This window comes from Zootoca vivipara, chromosome 8 (genome assembly GCF_963506605.1).
Source record: "Zootoca vivipara chromosome 8, rZooViv1.1, whole genome shotgun sequence".
Lineage (NCBI taxonomy): Eukaryota > Metazoa > Chordata > Lepidosauria > Squamata > Lacertidae > Zootoca > Zootoca vivipara.
In genome coordinates, this window is record NC_083283.1 from 45,394,409 (window position 1) to 45,415,972 (window position 21,564).

General features: G+C 43.2%; 1 protein-coding gene across 11 annotated transcripts in view; it reads right to left on the bottom strand.

Annotated features, from left to right (window-relative positions):
- The window catches only part of GREB1L (GREB1 like retinoic acid receptor coactivator), a 168,113-nt gene that overhangs the window by 96,156 nt on the left and 50,393 nt on the right, over window positions 1-21,564 (bottom strand). The window lies entirely within an intron of this gene.

Genomic DNA, 21,564 nt, shown 5'->3' on the forward strand with positions numbered 1-21,564 from the left:
GGTTACACAAGTGTGTAGTTTGTGAAAGGTCCGGAGTGTTGTTAGGAGAGCCCTATTTCCCCTCACAGAGCTACAATTCCCAGAGGGGTTTAACAACCTCTCTTCCCAGGGAACTCTGGGAATTGTAGCTCTGTGAGGGGAAATAGGGCTCTCCTAACAAGCATTATAGCATGCCAACGGAAGTTGTGAAAGGTATTCATCATACTAGTTAAGGACTAAAAGTTATAATTACTTTGGGTTTACTTATAAAGCTAATGACACACTTGCGCAGGCTTCGCAACTCATTTGTGGGTCACGGCACACAGGTTGGAAAACACTGCCTTAGGGTGTAGTAATAATTTACGTAGCAATCAGGGTCAACCTACCCATGAAGTGGAAGTGGGGTGAAGCAGCTGCCTCTGGTGGGTGGAAGCCCACAAGGCAGTATCCCACCCGCCCCTCTGCTTCTGCTACCAGAAGCAGCGTTGACACCAATTTCCAGAGATATCTTGCTCAAATCTTGTGCAGTGTGAGAGATCTTTGCAAGATTTTGGCAAATTCACTCACATTAGGAATTCATATTTTAGAAGTCAGCAATATTTGCAATAGAATGTATAATTTTGCATTTCGCCCCCAGGGAAACTTGAGATGGATTTTGTTTTGGGCTTTTAAAAATTGCCACAAGGACATAAATTGCCTATTCCTGTTAAACTAATTAAAAGCAATTAAACTCTAACAGTGTGTTCCTAAAGATGTCTATTCCAAAGTAAGTAACTTGAGGAAGGCACATAGCTCAATGGTAGAACACATGCTTGGCATGCAAGCAGGGCCAGTCAAAGACAGTTTGGTGCCCAAGGTGAAACATAAAATGACATCCCCCTTCCAGGGATGACGGGGTGATTGAAGATCTATATCAGGAACAAGGTAGAACGAAAGATCTATTCTACATGAAGAACAAGGGTGGGAGGAAACCGGCTGTGCCTCCTATTCACTGAAAGGCTGCTGCAAAGGCGGCAGCAGCAGCAGGCGGCAATGCATTCCTCAGAGAACAGCTCTGCTGCCCCTGTGAATCCTACCACCCGAGACAGGTGCCTCATCTTGCCTCATGGGTGAGCCGGTCCTACATGCAAGCCCAAGGCAAATCCCTGATATCTCCAGAAAAGGCCATTGGCAATCAGCATAGAGCCTTCTGCAGACAATACTGAGCTAGATGAACCAGTGGTCTGATTCAGTATAAAGGCAGCTTCCTGGATCTCTTGTGTTATTCCTTGTGTAAATCCCAATCAGTTCAATGATGTCTACTCTTAGGTAAATTGATATAGGATTGCAGTCCAAGTGACTTATTTTAAGCATATAGAAATATTTTTCTTAAAAAGCTAGCTCAGGATTTCTTAATATAGAATTGGATTTTTCTAAATAGCTAAACCAAAATCAATATTACATTCCTTAAAATAGGACTACAACAGCTGAACTCAACTGCTAACATCCTTAGAGGAAGGTGGATCTGCTTCTAATTTAATTTGCGGGATAAAAATAGACAAGTATAAATATTTTGCATCTATATACCAATATCCAACCCACATCCTGTCTGTCCTTACAATATGAAATACAAGCTGTCCTAATATTCAGAGATGCAACTGGTTGTGGGACAGAAATGGAAGCCAAGACAATATATTTTTTATGCTGTAAACACCAGCAACCTTCCCTTTCAGATGAATCCACAACAATGTTCGCTGGCGCTCACCTTAGCTTGGAAGCAATTGTTCCAAAAGTAGTATCAACCTTAACTGCAGAACCACCCACTGTGTTGAGAGTGCCATTTTTGCTGGGCTGGCCTGGGGGGGGGCAGGTAGTGAAGGGAAAAAAATACTGTATTCCATATCTAAAGCAAGGAAGAGAAACCTCCTTCAGTTCAAAGTCAATATGGTCAATCCTGTAGCCCAGAGCTTTCCAAACTTTTCAAGTTGGTGACACACTTTTGGGACATGCATCATTTCACAATACAGTAATTCAGTTTTGCATCATTTAGAAACACAGTAATTCAGTTTTATTAGCAAACTGGAAGTTAATCTAACCCTATCTAGCCCCAGGAAGAGTGTGGGGAAAGCTCGTCCGACACATCTACACATTGCAGCCGACACACTGTGTCACAACACACAGTTTGGAAAGCTCTTGGTGTAGCCTAACTCAGTGTTTCTCAACCTTTTTTGGGCCACGGCACACTTGTTCCGTGAAAAAAATCACGAGGCACACCACCATTTAAAAAGTTAAAAAATTTAACTCTGTGCCGCCCTATATTATAATTATGACTGTAAGAAACACTTGCCAAATATTGCTTTCTGGCGGGTCAGTGTTGTGTATTGGCGGCCGCCAGGCTCGTTTGCACTGAGCTTTGGGAAAGAGGAGGAGAAATATTGTTTTCCGGCGGGTCAGTGCTGTGCATTGGCGGCCGCCAGGCACGTGACAATGCAAATCGCCCTTCTCGTCGCCGCACATCGCAGCACACCAGCCAGCGTCTCGCGGCACACTAGTGTGCCGCGGAACAGCGGTTGAGAAACACTGGCCTAACTTGACAACCATGTATGGCCTCTAAGAAGCTTAATCCAGGTACCTTGTTACAGCTACTGAAACATCAATAAGGTTCAAAATAACTCATTCTCCTCTCAGACAGCAAATGGCTTTTGACATTATTCTGTTGTAAAATGGTTGCATTCTGTGACCTGGAAACAACATATCATGGTAAGCTAAACTATGGCTCACTGGGACATTTCCCCAGATAGGAGCTCTTACCCCTTTGCACCTCCCTGGTTCTTTATGCATGGCAGGTAAACCAAGGTTTGGCTAAGCATCTTGTCTGAACCAGATCATCATCATTTTTCACCATCATCATTTTATTTGTATGCCGCCTTTCCATAGTTAAAACAATGCTCAAGGCGGCTTACAACATGACAAGATTTACACAATTACCAACATAACAAAAGCCATAAGCAATAAATAAAACACATCAAAAGGTACATAACCAAATGGAAACCAATTTCCACATAAATCATAAAATCTAAAACTAAGAATACAGCATTAATATCAATCACAATTTAAAATGACGTAGATAAAAGAAATAGAAGCAAGGTCAGCAAGTCAGTCCTCTACTCTGTAACCCAAGGTTCATCTAAGGTTTCAGATCTTGCTTAAGAAGGTAAGATCTTTAACCACAATCTCAGGTTTGGACAACAGAAGCCAATTGTTTTGCTTTCTATTACCATCCAATGTTTACCACCTCTCTAGACTTGCACAGCTGGCTCTGGCCTTAGCTGTTGACACAGTAAAGCAGGCAGTGCTCGGTAGAGAGCTGGCACTCAGGAACTGCCAAAGGTCGATCAACGGAGTAAGTGCGTGCAGCCAAGTGCTATCCCGGTTGCCTCAGGATTGATTTATGAAACAGCGCTGCGTCCAGAGCCAATTGCTGCTGCTGCTGCCTTCCTGTGGCTCACAGTGCTTCTCAACCATCAGTTTGTGTAAACATGACCTAACATGCTGGCTTTGACACACACTAATATTTTAATTGCACCATTGAAGCTAAAAAGCCCTAAGCTCTTCTTAGGCATCCTGTTCAAAAGGTATCAGCTACTGGAAGCTACAATAAAACATGATTCTACACATGACTGGTTTGTTTGTTTGGTTGGTTGTTTATATAATGTATCATTAAAATATATCAATATTTTTAAATAAGTGAAACAAAACGTAAAACAATGCAATAAAAAACAAAAATGCCATGAAAGGTTAAAAATAGGCATCAATTAACCATTGTTAAAGAATGTACTCATACTTGCCTGTATAGACCTGTTAGAATAGAAAAGTTTTCAGCAGGCATTTAAAAGTTGGCACAGAAGGCACCTGCTGAATCTATTCCACAAGACTGGGCCAATAGGGCGTGTCATTTAAGGACGATTTTTTTTTTGAATTTGCTCAATGAGGGGTTCTAAAAATATGTTATTGCACATGAGGAATCCAAATCTGCAATTATTTTTATGATTGGTTGATGTTTAGCTTGGTAAATTGAGATCTGTTTGAAATACACTAAAAAAAGCCGAAAACTCGCATTTTGAAGCGAAGTTAAAGTTTTTAATCATTTTTTTGTTGTTGTTTAGTCGTTTAGTCGTGTCCGACTCTTTGTGACCCCATGGACCATAGCACGCCAGGCACTCCTGTCTTGCACTGCCTCCCGCAGTTTGGTCAAACTCATGTTCGTAGCTTCGAGAACACTGTCCAACCATCTTGTCCTCTGACGTTCCCTTCTCCTAGTGCCCTCAATCTTTCCCAACATCAAGGTCTTTTCCAAGGATTCTTCTCTTCTCATAAGGTGGCCAAAGTATTGGAGCCTCAGCTTCACGATCTGTCCTTCCAGGGAGCACTCAGGGCTGATTTCCTTAAGAATGGATAGGTTTGATCCTCTTGCAGTCCATGGGACTCTCAAGAGTCTCCTCCAGCACCACAATTCAAAAGCATCAATTCTTCGGCGATCAGCCTTCTTTATGGTCCAGCTCTCACTTCCATACATCACTACTGGGAAAACCATAGCTTTAACTATACGGACCTTTGTCGGCAAGGTGATGTCTCTGCTTTTTAAGATGCTGTCTAGGTTTGTCATTGCTTTTCTCCCAAGAAGCAGGCGTCTTTTAATTTCGTGACTGCTGTCACCATCTGCAGTGATCAAGGAGCCCAAGAAGGTGAAATCTCTCACTGCCTCCATTTCTTCCCCTTCTATTTGCCAGGAGGTGATGGGACCAGTGGCCATGATCTTGGTTTTTTTGATGTTGAGCTTCAGACCATATTTTGCGCTCTCCTCTTTCACCCTCATTAAAAGGTTCTTTAATTCCTCCTCGCTTTCTGCCATCAAGGTTGTGTCATCTGCATATCTGAGGTTGTTGATATTTCTTCCGGCAATCTTAATTCCGGCTTGGGATTCATCTAGTCCAGCCTTTTGCATGATGAATTCTGCATATAAGTTAAATAAGCAGGGAGACAATATACAACCTTGTCGTACTCCTTTCCCAATTTTGAACCACTCAGTTGTTCCATATCCAGTTCTAACTGTAGCTTCTTGTCCCACATAGAGATTTCTCAGGAGACAGATGAGGTGATCAGGCACTCCCATTTCTTTAAGAACTTGCCATAGTTTGCTGTGGTCGACACAGTCAAAGGCTTTTGCATAGTCAATGAAGCAGAAGTAGACGTTTTTCTGGAACTCTCTAGCTTTCTCCATAATCCAGCGCATGTTTGCTATTTGGTCTCTGGTTCCTCTGCCCTTTCGAAATCCAGCTTGCACTTCTGGGAGTTCTCGGTCTACATACTGCTTAAGCCTGCCTTGTAGAATTTTAAGCATAACCTTGCTAGCGTGTGAAATGAGCGCAATTGTGCGGTAGTTGGAGCATTCTTTGGCACTGCCCTTCTTTGGAATTGGGATGTAGACTGATCTTCTCCAATCCTCTGGCCATTGCTGAGTTTTCCAAACTTGCTGGCATATTGGGTGTAGCACCTTAACAGCATCATCTTTTAAAATTTTAAATAGTTCAGCTGGAATATCATCACTTCCACTGGCCTTGTTATTAGCAGTGCTTTCTAAGGCCCATTTGACTTCACTCTCCAAGATGTCTTAATCATTTTATACAAGCGAAAATATAAAGAAATTTTGTTTCCAGCTGTAACAACATATCATTACTTTATCTTAGGCATCCCCAAACTGCGGCCCTTCAGATGTTTTGCCTACAACTCCCATGATCCCTAGCTAACAGGACCAATGATCAGGGATGATGGGGATTGTAGTCCAAAACATCTGGAGGGCCGAAGTTTGGGGATGCCTGCTTTATCTTATAACGTCCTATTATAGTTTAAAAAAGAATAACAAATTAACAACTTCAAGGGCTGGTGTCACATGATCATGTATCTGATGAGGGCCCACATCTGAGTAGGAGAGCCACTGGCAGAAGCCCCCTGGACCATGCTCTTCAAAAGAAGTGTACACTGTTAAAATTTGATTCCTGTAGAATCTAAAGGCCTGCTCTTGATCCTCACAAAGATGGTGTCAGACTTAGAGAAACCATATTCCATGCAGGTCAAGACTTCTGTTCATTTAATGGTTCTGAAGCAGGAGAATATATAGTATTTCCATCCTTCCATCACTGTGATAGAAGGGTTACCATAATGCTTATTATCCATGCTACTATTGAAGGAACTAAAATCTTGTCTTTCTTAAAATGTGGCAATCCTTATCTTAAGATTGGGTGCCTGCCCAACAGCCTTAATCCTACACTATCAGAATGCTGTTTTTGCACCCCCAATTTATCCAATAAGGAAAGACCATCACTCGACTGAACTTTGGTAGCTCTACTTTACAGTGTATTTTTAACACCTCCAAGTAGTTTATCCAGTCCTCTGCATAGACTTCCTTATCGTGTTTATCATCATAGCTATTCTTCAAAGAAAACATGCTTTTCTCCTTCATGGTATATATATACAGAGAATATAGTATAGTATAATAAAATGATGTTGGTGGGTGAGGATCCCAGCTCCTTTGATGACCACACAATTGTTCTGGTACCAGAGATGCTCTGTAACATATTCAAGCAAGACCCCAGCCCCCAGTCTCCAATGCAACACAGAAGACAATTGCTAGGGCTGGTTAGATGTCCTCATGCCACTTGTCAGAGCATTTCGGCTTTGAAACCCCAACGACCTCAGTGGGTGGACTGGTGGTAGAAAGCAAAAAAGATATCACATACTGTTGTATAATATTAATATTAATATTAATAGTACAGATAACTACAATACATATATAAGAGAACTACAATACAGTGGTACCCCACAAGACGAATGCCTCATGCAACGAAAAACTCTCAAGATGAAAGTGTTTTGTGTTGCGCGAGGCGACTCGCAAGACAAAGTTTCCTATGACCGCGCTTCGCAAGACAAATAGGAATGCATTAACTAAATGGGTAGACCGGGTAAACCGAGAAAAATTTAAACCGTGCTTTGCAAGACGAGTTTTTTGCTATATGAAGCGACTTGCAGAACAAATTAATTTCATCTTGCAAGGTACCACTGTATCTTGTAATCAATTTTAGGCACTTATCAACATCTGTTTTCATCAAAATTGGGGAATAACCTATATGTTTATAAATGACAGGAAAATTTAAAAAATGTTAAAAAGTAGGAACTTTTCGCATAGAGATTTACCAAGCAAGACCTCAATATTTACAAGGAACCAAAATATATTTCAAATTACCTCATCATACCACAACTTTTTAACACCCCTCAAATCAGGATTTTTAAAGATGAAAAATTCAACACGCCCTACTGGGCCAATGACAGTAAAGGTTCAGTTTTTGCTGTTGTCAAATGAGCCTCACCAACTCAGGTGACCAATGACACGCCTGCATATGATCTCAGGGATCGAGCTGGATTATAAGGAATCAGGAGTCTCCTGAAGTACCCTGGACCTAAGCTGTTCAGGGTTTTAGAAATTTAATACAAGAACCCTTAACCTGGGTCTGTATTATTAGGCAGCCAGCACAGCTGTTTTTAACAATGGTGTCACATGTTCTCGACCAGAAGCTGCCATCAGCAGTCTGACTGCCTCATTTTGCACCAGCTGGAGTTTCTAAAACAGACTCAACGGCAGCCATAGAGGCCAGAGCTCATTACAATAATCTAGCATCCAAGTGACCAATGCGTGGACTATAGTGGTCAGGATATCCCTTTCTAGGAATGGCCGTAAATGGAGAGCCTGATGAAGCTCGTTAAAGGCACTCCTAGCCACAGAGGACACTTGGACTTCTAGTAACACAGAAGTCAAGCCAAGCACCTGCTCCTTCAGAAGAAATACAAATTCAGCAAATAATAAAACAAAATTCATTACTACACTAGCAAAAGAGTGAAAATTCTCTCCCTCTAACACTCAATGGACACCAAAACTGTTCTAACTCTTTATCTCCATCATGGAGTACAGGCTTCTTAGTAACTTTGCAGTCAGTCACATCACACCTGCGGCACTATGGAGAAAGGGCACTTTGCACAAAAAGGGCCTCAGAACAAATATAAGAGCAGCACATAGTTAACCCTTGCCTCCACAGAAAGCTTGCTGGCACCATTCTATACAATTAATTATTAATGTAACTCCAGCCAAATTGAAAACTACCCAAAGCAGCATTTAATTTTTTCAGGAACTACCTCAAAAAAACTATACACCCACACTAAAATGAGGACATTTACAGTTATCAATATCTGCAGCACTTTTTTCTGCTTTAAAATGTAAAGAATGCAAGCCAAACTTATGCTATCAAGTTGTTAGGCCTGAATATATATACAAGTGTTCTAATAAAAATGTTTCCTCCATAAACCTTTGAACTTCTTGAAACATAAGTATTTAAACCCCATTATGTTTGCTTTTTTGGTGCTCCCCCCCCCTAAAATAAATATTTTCGTTCAAGGACTCTTCGCTATAAGATAAACCTTAAAAGGTATTTTTAACAACAACAACAGTGTACCTCTTCTTTTTTTAGCTTCTTTTTTTTAGCTTTTGTTGACTGAACATAAGCTTAATAAATGTGCTAAATCGGGTCACAATCTCATCAATTTTATCTTAATTCAACATTCCCGAAAACAAACATCACTGCTTATAGGTGCCCCAACTGAGAACCTGAACCCCACTACACAATGGGAAATCCCAGACTGTTGCAAATCCAACTCTCATGTTCTCTTCCTGACAGGGTTTCCCAGACAATGAATCTAGGTGCAGCTGCTAGGGGCAGGGGGCCCTTATGCCAAAGTCTTTCACTGGCAGCACACACAAAAATTGGGGGGCAAGGGGATTAGTGCAATAAAATAATAATAAAAAATTGAAAGGAGAGCATTCTACAACCTGAGGGTTTAAAAAATGCTATTTGTGTGTTCTTTGGTGAGTACAGGTCCCTCGTCTCTCTTTTTCTTCTTCAATTTGTCCCTGGTACAACTGACACCCTTTTTTTTTTTTTTAAAGTGAAAAAGTAAAAAGCAGGAAGGCAATGGCAGGAGGCCCCTGCAGGAGTATCCATGTCTGTGTGCACACATGCCTCTCTGGCTCTCTTCCATCCAACAAAAGAGAGCAGTCCTGGATCTTGCACTCTGCAGTGTGGTTTGGAAAAATGCCAGTGTGCTACCGACTACATTTCTACCACAGTTAGTTTAACCTTTGAAACATGTCAGTCAGTGGACAGACCTCTAGGTAAGGTCAGCACAACCTTGCCCATGCCAGCATTCTCTCTGTATTTGCTTGGGAAACGGTAGTGTGTTCAGTAACTTGTTCTCCACGAATTCAGACTGTAGGCAGCAGATCACAGTCAATCACCATTCTCCCTGTAGGAAGCAGCCACAAATGATTCTTCAAAGATGCATATGCATTAAAACTCTAGCCCATTTTTAAGATGACGGCCCTTTATTCAGTGGCACCACTGATATTCAGGCTGAGATTTATTGAAATAGCAGGTTTTTATTTACTGTTTGCTTATTAATGCCTTTCTTAGCTGCTTTTCAGCCTCGGTGCTCGGGAGTGGTGTACAGTACTGCATGATGCAATAAACACAACACATACCATACACTGACAAGAACAAATTGTAGCAGCAGCAACAGCAGCAGCTAAAGTCCAAAACAACATTTTAAGACAACAGGAAATAACTTTCCACCTATTTTTTTATTTCTCATATTCCAATGGCTTTTGTTTGCTTTAAAGCACATACAAATAAACTTCTGCACAGCACACAATCCCTCTGCCTAAATAATTCTGAGGCAGCAATAGCCCTGCAAGGAATCCACAGCAACTGCAGCTTTGAGGAAGGAAATGTGGGTCTTGGGGAGCACTAATTTTCTGGGGCTCAGCCCCTACCACATGAGAGAATTGCCCCAGTTTGCCTTACGGAAGGACCGGCCCTGTTGAGACAGCTCTGTACACAAGCAAGCTAAAACTAAGAGTTGGTTTATATACGACACTGATCAGGGAAAGTTTATTCACATGTTTATCTCAGCTTTCTGTCCATGACAGGCAATCCTGGTGGCTCACAATATGAATATAAAAGGACATAGTAGACACATAAAATGGCATGCTAGCCAACAACAGTAGTCAATAAAAACAGCCGCACCTGAGAACAAAACAGCAGCAATAAACTGGAGTAAGAATAAAAGAGCCAGAACTTTCAGCCACCACTCAGGTCGGCAGCTCACTGAAAAAAGCCAGCATCTTAACCTGGTGCCTAAAAAGAAACAAGCAGATTTTATATCTCAAAGATAGAAAATCCACACCAGGGCACTTCTGTGGAAGAGACCCTTCCTTGTGTCCAGCAAACTTGAGATATGGAAGAAGGATTCACTTAGGGATCTTGCAGGTGGAAACTCCATATCCTCTTCCTGCATTGCACAAAAACCCCACTTGACTGCATCCTGAGCCAGCAATCCAGGAGAGGACCATATAAAGGAGGCTCTGAGGCTAAGACACAGTGAGGTCATCCCACCCCACCCCACCCCACCCCAGTGCTAGGGTTCAATGCTATTTTTTACATTGCTGTAAACACAGTGGGGGGTATCTTCGCCCAATCTGCATTATTTGTTTTCCTGCCCCTGCAACCCTCGAACCCCAATTCAATGAAGCTGTCAACTGTGCATGTGCTATGGCTGTCTGAAATGTCTACACTTCAGCTTAACTGCACCTTCTGTTTTCAAATGGGATAACACAGGGGATATGCATCAAACAAGATTCTACAGAATAGATATGGATTGCGGATAATGTCATGTGTGCATGACTTCAAATGCCAGTTGGTGGGAGCCCACTCAAGCCAGTGTAAACAGTAATGTGTACACAGCCTTAGTCTCCTCTGGACCTTCACTGGGTTAATCTCCAGCTCTTTCTGCTTCAGCTCTAGCTATGTTTCTGTCTCCATAGTCCATGCCAGATGTGGGCCTAAAACAAGTGCATTTCCCCTACATCCCATGTTCCAGATTTATGTTTGCTGTGGAAACAAGGGTCTAGAACCTGGGGCAGAGAAAGAGAAGCAACAGAAAAAGAAGAAGCAGTTGTTACAGTAAAGATGTAATCACCTTCTACCTTTAGACATCTAGACAAAAAGTCAGCTGATAGACGAACCCAGCAACTGGGGGAATCTATGTCTGCTCATTAAGTTAATATCTTTCTATGTCTAAGCCCAAAAATAGGACTAGAAACTAGAATTTTTAAATCAATATAATTAGTTGTTGATGGATAAGATAGAAGAGAAAAACTGAAATAATTTTAAGGTATACGGTAGTTTTATTCTTCACAGGACAAATTTTGTATCCAAAGCTTTCAGACAAGTTGGTCAAACCAATATACTTCAAATGCAATTAAGGGCCTACCAAATTGAACCTACTTGCATGGAAGGCATTTATGCCTATCGAAGTTGAGAGGTGGAGAAAATCAAGTGCAGTAAGAACAAGCTACCCTTTCCTATTTCCATAATGCATATACTGTACTTTTTAAAAGTTTATTTGTTAAAGAAAACAGTGCTTATTTAAAATGTGCTACTTTCAAAGGTTTTTTATTCAACAGGTACATTTCCATCATTTCAGACTTCTCACTAATATAAAGCAAACCTGCTTTTAAAAAAGTAAATGTTGAGAATAAGAGAGTGTTAGGGAAAGATTCCAAGTGGCCTGCAGCAACACAAGAGTCAACAACAAAGTTATCAATGTTCTTTTTGTATATATCTGAAGAGCGTACACTGAACACATCCTAGAGATTGTTCTCATTAAATTGGGAAGTGTGCAGTTGAAAACAGACACAGTGTACTTGGGATAAAGAGTGCAGAAGTATTATCTGTGTTTCAGAACTAGCAGGGGGTGAATGGGAGGTCAGCTCAACAGAAGCAATTTCTTGTGGTTTTCTGAGAAGAATCTGCACTTTAGCTGAGCTCTACTTCTGATGAGAGAGAGAGAAAATCTAAATATTACATTTTTTAAATTCTCTGTTTTAATTTATTTTATAGTTATACTTTATATAAAACCTTCCTATATTTACCCCAGGTCATACAATTGCAACCTGGGTAACTTGAACTCAGCTCCACAACTGATATTACTTCGGTGTTATTTCCTCCCTGTCTTTTGGTCAGCCACAGCCAAATGCTGATAAGGAAGAAAATCTGAATTTCCCTGAAGCACAGTACTGTTTACAAGAAAAGCCTTCCACATTTCAGGATCATAATCACACACTCCGAAGAGTAATGTTTTCTGCTTTTCAAGAAGTAAAGAACTCAGTGCTTCTAAAGAAGCCTAGAACAGCAAGTGCTCAGGAATGCTCCTTGGAATCAGGTCCATGGGACAACAACTTTGAACAGCCACTGCTTGACCTAGGGGTATACTCCAAAGCTTGCACTGAAGGCAGCAAGGTAATGACAGTAAAGCCTTTTAAGGTTTTTCTCCCCTTGCAAAGTCTGTCCTGTCACAGATCAGAAGGAAGACATCCTAGTCCATCAAAGTGGAGGAAACACTGCTGTGTGCCATGAGCACAATTAATCTTGGGCACCCTTGACAAAGAAGTTCCTTGAGAGAGGAGTCTTTCTGATTTCCTTGCGGGCAGGACAGAAGATTGTTTTGATCCATCATTCCCACTTCCTTATCTCTTTTTGCCAACTATCAACATCAGCAGAACTGCCTATCAGTAGAGACAGCAGGAGGGGAAGACCTAAATGATGGATGGGGGCACCAGTCCTCTTCCACTGCTATTTAAGTGTAAGAATCTATTGTTAGGAACTTACTTTACAGCAGTTAAACAAATATAATGGTTACCAGATCAACCATTGTGTTGCTAGAGTTAACCTAAAAGCACCACGAAGAAGTTAGCTAATTACACTAAACCGGATCTTAAACCCAGATGAGTTTTATTGACAAGGGACTTTGAATATACACATGTTGAAAGGGGATTTTATATTTTAGATACACACACAAGAGAAACTTAAGCAATTAGCCAGTGATCTCCTGTTTCCACTTGAGTAGCATACCCAGCACTAATTCATACAACACTCTTTAAAACTCTACTAAGTTTGGCTTAAAAACAAACACCCCAACCACCACGTAACAAATTTGCGGACCAGCAGTGGATAGATTATTAAAGCATAAACAGAGGCAGGGAAACCAACAGATGTGTATGTTTGTCTTCCACATATTCTTTGCTCACTTGACTATCTTTAACTCAGGCAACTCCCCGTGAAAGGGAATGGTAGATAAACTCAACATGACTTGCTCTGCTAGAGAGTGGTGCCACTTCTTAGACATCACCTGTTTCTTAACATAATATGCTTTCATAGACAACAGCCTACTGAACTTCAACTACATCTGGAAGCACATGCCATAACAAGTCGATAGAGCTGTGGGGTGGGGAGGGGATTTCTGGCCAACAGGTCAAATTCAGCCCAGAATGGGTCTCAATTGGGCCCATGAGGGTGTTTGCCCTGAACCATGCCCAAACGCCCCACATCTGGCATCATATATGACATCATGTGTGGTGCAAAATAAAAAAAATCCTTCCAGCAGCACCTTAGAGACCAACTAAGTTTGTCATTAGTATGAGCTTTCATGTGCATGCACACTTCTTCAGATACCACCATACCATGTGTGTTGCAGGTAGAGATGTAACAGGATCTGTCATGCAGCGAAGTTTCCTGTGGGGAACACAATTGTGTAGCTGATCCCTGCAGAAGCAGCGATGAACACTGTTAGAGAGTTCACCCTGCCCTTCACATCTTCCTTTCTTTTTTGAGGCTGCTCTGCCAGTGGCGTAGCATGGGCTGATAGTGCCCGGAGCTGTGTAGAGGGGGAGGGAGGGAAACAGAGTATGCATGTGCATTCAATTGCCTAATAGCATCCTCATTACCCAAAAGATTGCAGCCATATTGATAAGAAAAGAAAAAGATTTGTTCTGTTGTCTGGAGAGGTCACTTCCTGGAGAAGACATTTTCAACGGAGGTGCTGTAATCAGGCAACATCAAGTATTGAAATGTTGTGCCCCTGACGATTTTGCGCCTGTGGCAACCACCCCTGTACCACCCCCACTATGCCACTGTGCTTTGCAGATATTGTGTTGCTAGAATATTTCTTCATGTGTCATAGATGTATTTGCTAGAACACACATTATACCAGAGCTAATGAAATTGACTTCACCACAACACTAGTGCTTCCATCACTCAGTGCAATGCTTGCATTGCCTTTTTGTAACAATCCTGGAAATACAATTAACGGGTAGTACAAAAATATAGTAAGTCTATAAAAGAAAATGTTCTGCAATCTGTAGAACAGTTTTTAAGTGCTAAAGGATGGACATTTCTGCAAGAATGTGGAAATTGCGAAGCTGGAAAGCATAGTCATGCCAAGGGCCATTGGTACCAATGTGTTCACTGGCAAGAGAGGGGGGGGAGTAGAAAAGTAGATATTCACTTACAACATAAATATTTTAAGTATCAGGAGGAGTTACTACCACCCATTCTGTATAATTGCATACAAGATACCTTGCTTAGTTGACAGAAATGAGCCAAAGAATGGGAATAAAGCAAGAATGCCAGTAGGTGAACTAAGCTACGAAACTGGGGAAATACAATGCAGGTAAAAATTACCAGGTGTCTGTTGTATGTACAATCAGTGAAGAATATTCCAGAGCCATAAAAACCTAGTAAATAAGACCACCGTGATCTGAGCAGTTGTTCAGTTCCTGGAAGGAACTGTAAATCCTGCCTTATATTACAATTATCTCTAGAGCTATAATCCTGATGAGCAACATATCATTTTTGTTTGAAAATAGTACAGGCAATATTAAAATTGCTCAAGTTCAAGTGCTTTCAGCAGCCTTTGCCAGCATGGTGCTATCCAGATGTTTTTGGATTAAAATTCCCAGCCAGCTAATGGGAGCCTCAGCCAACTAATGCGATTTGTAGTCCAAAATGTTTGGAGGGCATCAAGTTGGCAAAGGCATTTACAGAAATGGAAAGACTGTCAAAACTGTCATTTTACATCATTAAGTATTCAAAACTATGGTGCTTTGTTCAATTGAAGCTGTATGGTATGCAGTTTTCAAATACAAATGAAGTACTACCCTGGTATTAAGTGAAAAGAGTTTTTAGGCACATTTTATAAAAACAAAAATAACCGTTTTCATCTTAAATGAGATAGAATGTGGCTTTCACTGATCTATGAATATGAATCTGTGGAATCAGGCTGTCTTGTTCTTCTTTACAGTGACTGGCTATTTGGATAGAAAAGGTTGTGAATTCTGCCTTGAGTGATGAGGTGAACTTTGTAGGTTCATCAGGCTGTGATGAGATAGTTCCTGGAAAAAAACTTCCTTAAAACTATATTTGTTTAACTTGTTCATAAACTAACTAGAGTTAGGGGTTAGGAGTGAGCAATCAGGTTTGCAGATGATACCTAATTGCTCAGTGTGGTTGAAACAAAAATGGATTGCAAATAGCTGCAAAAGGATATGTCTAAACAGGGTGGATGGGGAGTAAAATGGCACATGTGATTCAATATAAGCAAGTATAAAAGAGAAATAAACTAGCCGTTACTGACCAGAAATGAACTTGATGAAGACATTGACCTGACTCAGGGTGTGGCCATAGCTGCCAAGTTATCCCTTTTTTAAGGGAAATTCCCTTATGCTGAATAGGCTTCCTCATGAGAAAAGGGAAAACTTGGCAGCTATGGGTGTGGCAGCTGATAAAAAGGTTAATTCCAAGTTAGGGATCATTAGGAATGGGCTTCAAAATAAAAAGTGCCTGCATACAAATATATGGTGTGATTGCACTTGGAAAACTGTTCACAGTTCTGGGTGCCTCACCTCAAAAAGGATATTGTAAAGGTGGGCAAGATTCAAAAAAATGGCAACCAAAATGATCATGGGGCTGGAGAAATTCTTCTATTAGGAAGGGTTACAACCTTTGGACTTCTTAGTTTAGAGCAGGGGTTCCCAACAAAATTTTCTCGAGGACCCCTCATCGAGCCACTATTGTGACAAGGACCCCCATTAATTCCTAATCCTAAAATTAAAAAGTGGTTTTATTTATTTTTCAGTTGTTTTCCTCTTTTCTTTATCCTTCGGGGGGGGCGTTGGTGTGGTGGTGGCTGTGGTGGCGGCGGTGTGATGGCCGTCTGGGGGTCGGGGGGTTTCCCTCTGGAGGGGGGGAGGTTTCTACCCTTTCACCTGGGTTGAGGGCGGTGGTGGGGCCCTCTCTTCCCTGTCGTCCCCTCTTCTTTTCTCCTCCTCTGGGGGTGGTTGTATTTGCGGCGGTAGCAGCGCCAGCGCCAGCAGGTTCGGTGCGGCCTTTGTTCTTCGGGTCCCCACGAGGCTCCCCGTGTTGCGCACAGGAGGTGCGGGATCAGGGGCCTTCACTTGGGGGGGCTCCTTCCCCCTCTTGGGCAGCTAGGGGTGATGGCGACTGCAGTCGCGAGGCAGGCCCCCAGGATCATTGCACGGTGGGAGGTCTCGGGCCACGGAGCTCCGCTCGGCCGTCGGCCGGGCGCCCTCGGCTTCTGCCCGGAGGGCCTGCGGGGGGCCTCAGCGGCTCCTCACTTGCTCCGCCGGACGTTTCTGACACCCACGCAGTCGCCGCGGGGTCCGCGGCCTGGAAGGCGGTTTCGGGCCTCTAGGCCCAGGGGTTCTGCCGAGTCTCCGGCCGGGCGCACTCAGCCTCGGTCTGGGGTCGCCGGGGGGCCTTCAGTGGCTCCCCGGTTGATCCACCGGGCTCGCTTGGCGCCCGCGCACTGGCGGCGGCAGTTCCGCCGGTTCCGGCGGGCCAGAGGCTTGGCATCTAATACCATCTTGAGGACCCCTCTGGCATAGCTTGCGGACCCCTGGGGGTCCCTGGACCACCTGTTGGGAACCACTGGTTTAGAGAAAAGGGGAGTGAGGAGGATCCCTGAGAGAGGTATATAAGATTTTGTACGGGGTGGAGAAAGTAGATAGGAGTACAGTACTCTAAATCCACTGGCTACAGATAATTATTTCTAATAAATAAAAATATGTTGCAATGCTTTAATACTACAAAACAGCACTCATTCTAGTCATGCTGACTGGTGAGGCATTGCATGCATGTTCAATCAGGATGACTGCTATTACACATACACAAATTGGCAAGATATAAATATGGCGGCGTGCTTCTATGTTCCCTTTGTTCTTTGGTGTACAAGCAGGGAAAGAAACAGAATTTGTGTGGATTTCTTATTTACATCAATTATTTCTTCCCGAACCAAATCACCAAAATCAGAGCCAGACAGAGGCTGCTAGGAACAGGGCAGGATGAACATCTTTCAGTTCTCTTAGTGACCTGTGTTTCAGTTCTCTTAGTGACCTGTTTGCGGAGGAAGCTAGACTAGAGTCTTTAGAGAGCTGTACCAGAACAGCAAAAGGTTATGGCATCCTGTATACCCTTTTGTTGAGACTGCCAAGAAAAGCAGCCGTACTCAAGATATGAGAACTCAGCGAACTTTTCAAGTTTATCTGCACTGCTATAACCTTGACTGTTTAGTTCTGGGCTTGCATCATAAAAATATTTGTTTGCACTGTCTGCTGTAGAATGTTCTAAAGATTAGCCTTCTCCCAGAACTAGAAAAAAGCAGGCTAATGAAACCCCATAAAAAGCAGAACTAAGCAGTTTATGTACCAATTTTCCTGAAAAGTTTCAACTGTCCCTACCAAACATCCCACGGTAAACGTGCTCTGCTTTCTTTCCTAAGCCGAGCTAGAGCATAGAAAACCAAGAGAACATCCCTAGGGATCCTGGATGATTGCAGAGCGCTCAGTTTGCAAAGGGAGCCAGCTCTGCAGCAAGTGGGGCAAGAGTCTCGGCTAATGCATATCTTCTAGAGGCGTGACCGATGCTCCTTGAATTGTGCCACATCTGCCTTCAGACTTTCCTGTCTAATTGCGTTTAGAAATTATGGTTGGACTTATTCCCAACCCTCTGGGGCAAGGCAGGAAAGCAAACCAGAGCCCTCTTCAGCTGTTATTTATGTGTGTGAAGGGGGAGACTCATTTTAGAAGGGTTAATTAAATAAACAGTTTGCCAGGGCCCAGGATGGTATACTTTGGCAACCGCTGCATTTAAAAAAATCAAAATATTAAACACTGCAGCATATTTATGGAGACACACAGTTCACATCTAAGGCTCTAGGCAGGGTCGTCTTAAGCTTATCCAGCGCCATGGTGCATGGATCCCTCCGGTGCCCCCCACCCCCACGTTTCCCTCTGGGCGGGCAGCAGCTGGAGGGAGGCTCCTCCAGTGGGACAGAAGCTCCGGGCGCCACGGTGTGTGACATGGCGTAGGGCTGGAGCGCAGCTCCTCTGGCAGGGAGGAGGCTCCAGCTGCGGTGCGGCGGCGGGCGAGGGTGGCGAGCTGATACTGGGAGGCACAGCATCCAGCCTCCGCCTCTTCTCTGGCACCCTCCAGAACTTGGCGATGTGGTTCCCCACGCCACTAGCCTCTATGGCTAAGACACCCCTGGCTCTAGGGATAACGCGTTCTCTATTGCCCACTTGATGGCCCTTCTGTTCAGCGGCGTAGCTAGCCGCCTGGCTGCCCGGGGCGGCAAACCCGAAGGCACCCCGCTGTGGGGCGGGGTGTCCATCACACACATGTGTCGCACACACAGCTTGTGCTCTGGATGCGTTCCCGGATCCTATCATCTCCTGCAGGCCCTGGGCGAGAAGCATCGGGGCTTCTCCTCGATGGCGGCGGCCGCTGGAGGTGGTCAGCCCCGTCCAGCCTGCTGCCCTCCACCCATTCTGCCGCCCGGGGCGGCGCGTCCCCACCCCCCATTACTACGCCACTGCTTCTGATGTTACCTTAGCAGTACGGAAACAACTTCAATACAGTCGTACCTTGGTTCTCAAACGCCTTGTGGCTCGAATGTTTTGGCTCCTGAATGCCGCTAACCAAGAAGTGAGTGTTCTGGTTTGTGAACGTTTTTTGGAAGCTGAACATCCAATGGGGCTTTTGATTGAGTGCAGGAAGCTCCTGCAGCCAATTGGAAGCCACGCCTTGGTTTTCAAATGTTTTCAGAAGTTGCACGGACTTCCAGAACAGATTCCATTCGAGAACCAAGGTACAACTGTATCTCTTCTTCCTCTATGGCACTGCTCTGGGTAATGATGGGAAAACTAGGCCATGTGGAATGACCTGATTCCTTTTCTGATAGCACCATCACCCCTCCCAAGACAGTTCCCACTGCACAAAGCCAGATCTGAAGTATCCATGCTATGGGATCCTTCCACATGATCCCAAGTGTGGGAAACCTGCATCCCACCAGAGGTTGCTGGACTACAACTTCCTGACTACTGGCCACAGGTTTGGGCTAATCGGAGCTGGGAGTGCAACAACATCTGCAGGGGTCTCCCAACTCTAGTTTAGTGCTTTCAGCACTATCAGTACTTGGTGGCTACCACACCATAGCAGCTGTGGACAGAGGTGGATCAGGACTACAGGTGCAGGAGGGTTAACCATTTCATATTTGCATCAAAAGTGCTACACTCACATTCATGTTAAATGCAGAACATATGTTTTGGCCCTTTGCATATGCTTCTTCACTCTGGAGAAGAAGTGATGAAAACATTTTTGAAAACACGTGACCCGGTACTACTATACAAGGATTTCTTCCAGAAATCTTAGTGAACTTTTGAACATATGTGATGATGCAATAGGTAACACAGGCTAAGAAGAAAAAAAGGCTTGCATAACCTTATGAAGCAACAATTAATGTTAAAATCGAATGAGCTGATTACTCAACTCAAACCCTCCCTTACATCCTTGAACACAGACCCAAACTTCTGAAATGTCCATTCTCCCCAGATGATTGACACACTTGTTCCTCATTGGCCAACACATTCTAATTCCATGCCTCCTATTTTTAAAGACTGCAGACAATAGGATTTCATGTCTACATCACACCAGCTGCATGGCACCCCCTGCAAAATTCATGATAGTCCACAGGGAAGACCATGGGAAACTGGCACAATGGCAGAATAATAATAATAATAATAATAATAATAATAATAATAATAATAATATATTATTTATACCCCGCCCATCTGGCCGGGTTCCCCCAGCCACTCTGGGCGGCTTCCAACAAAACATTAAAATACAGAAATCCATCAAACATTAAAAGCTTCCCTAAACAGGGCTGCCTTGAGATGCCTTCTAAAGGTCTGGTAATTGTTATTCTCTTTGACATCTGGTGGGAGGGCATTCCACAGGGTGGGCGCCACTACCGAGAAGGCCCTCTGCCTGGTTCCCTGTATCTTGGCTTCTTGTAGCGAGGGAAACGCCAGAAGGCCCTTGGCGCTGGACCTCAGTGTCCGGGCAGAACGATGGGGGTAGAGACGCTCCTTCAGGTATACTGGACTGGGGCCGTTTAGGGCTTTAAAGGTCAGCACCAACACTTTGAATTGTGCTCGGAAACATACTGGGAGCCAATTTAAAGATATGCAAATTCCATGCAATGAATACCTGTTTTATCTTGATATATAATCCCATACACTAAAAGTCAGTCAGAACAAAAGATGACCACAAAGTAGACAAGCCCTAATGAAAACTAAAGCTTCTGCCACCAGATAGAACCAAAGTCACATATTATTGAAGATTATTTTTAAAAAGAGAAGAAAAATCAACAACAGAACCTCTTTACTACACTTCCTATCAGGAGCCCCCTTAAGAAGACCAGAGACGGACAACCTGCAACCCTCCAGATGTTGTTGGACTACAACTTCACCTCTGGAAATTCTGGCTGGGACTAAAGGGACCACATCTGAAGGATCAAAGTTCTTGTGAAGTAGGTGGTGAAGTGCCATTGGAACTAGTCCCCCACCCTATTATTACAGTATTATTATAGTCCTGGTCTTGCATACAGAACCATTAAGTGGCTGGCCTTTCAGATACAACCCTACCATTAGACAGTGTGAGGCTGCAGATTTGCAGTATCTTGAAGGGGCAGAATATTTTTAGTTACTCAGGTTGCAATCCTATGCACTCTTACCTGGGAGTAAATCCCTCTGAGATTTACTACTGAGAAGATATGTATAGGATTGAACTGTTTAATTTCTCACTACTATTTTTTACTCCCAGGGATGCGGGTGTGGTGCTTCTGGAATTTTCTTGCTCTGGTGCAAAAACCATAAAACCCTGAACCAGCTTTGCCCCAGATTGGCACCTTGACTGGGGAAGGGAACAGAAGCATCGTTTTGTGGTCTTTTGCATTGATAGTACTTTGTTTTAGAGACATTGATAATCATACTTTAGACAAAGGGGTTCCCTTTCCATCTGGAACAAGGGCTGAGGGGAAAGCAGCAGGCAAAAGAAGGGTTAAGTGTCCTCCTGTTCTCAACTTCTTGACAAAGTGTTTCGTATATGTGAAAAACAACACACACACACACACACACACACACACACACACACACACACACCTTTTTATGATCTACTTTCTACTCTTTTCTACTCACCCATAGTTTTGCCTCCATTTTGTAAGGTTGGCTCAAACAAAAGACTCATTCAA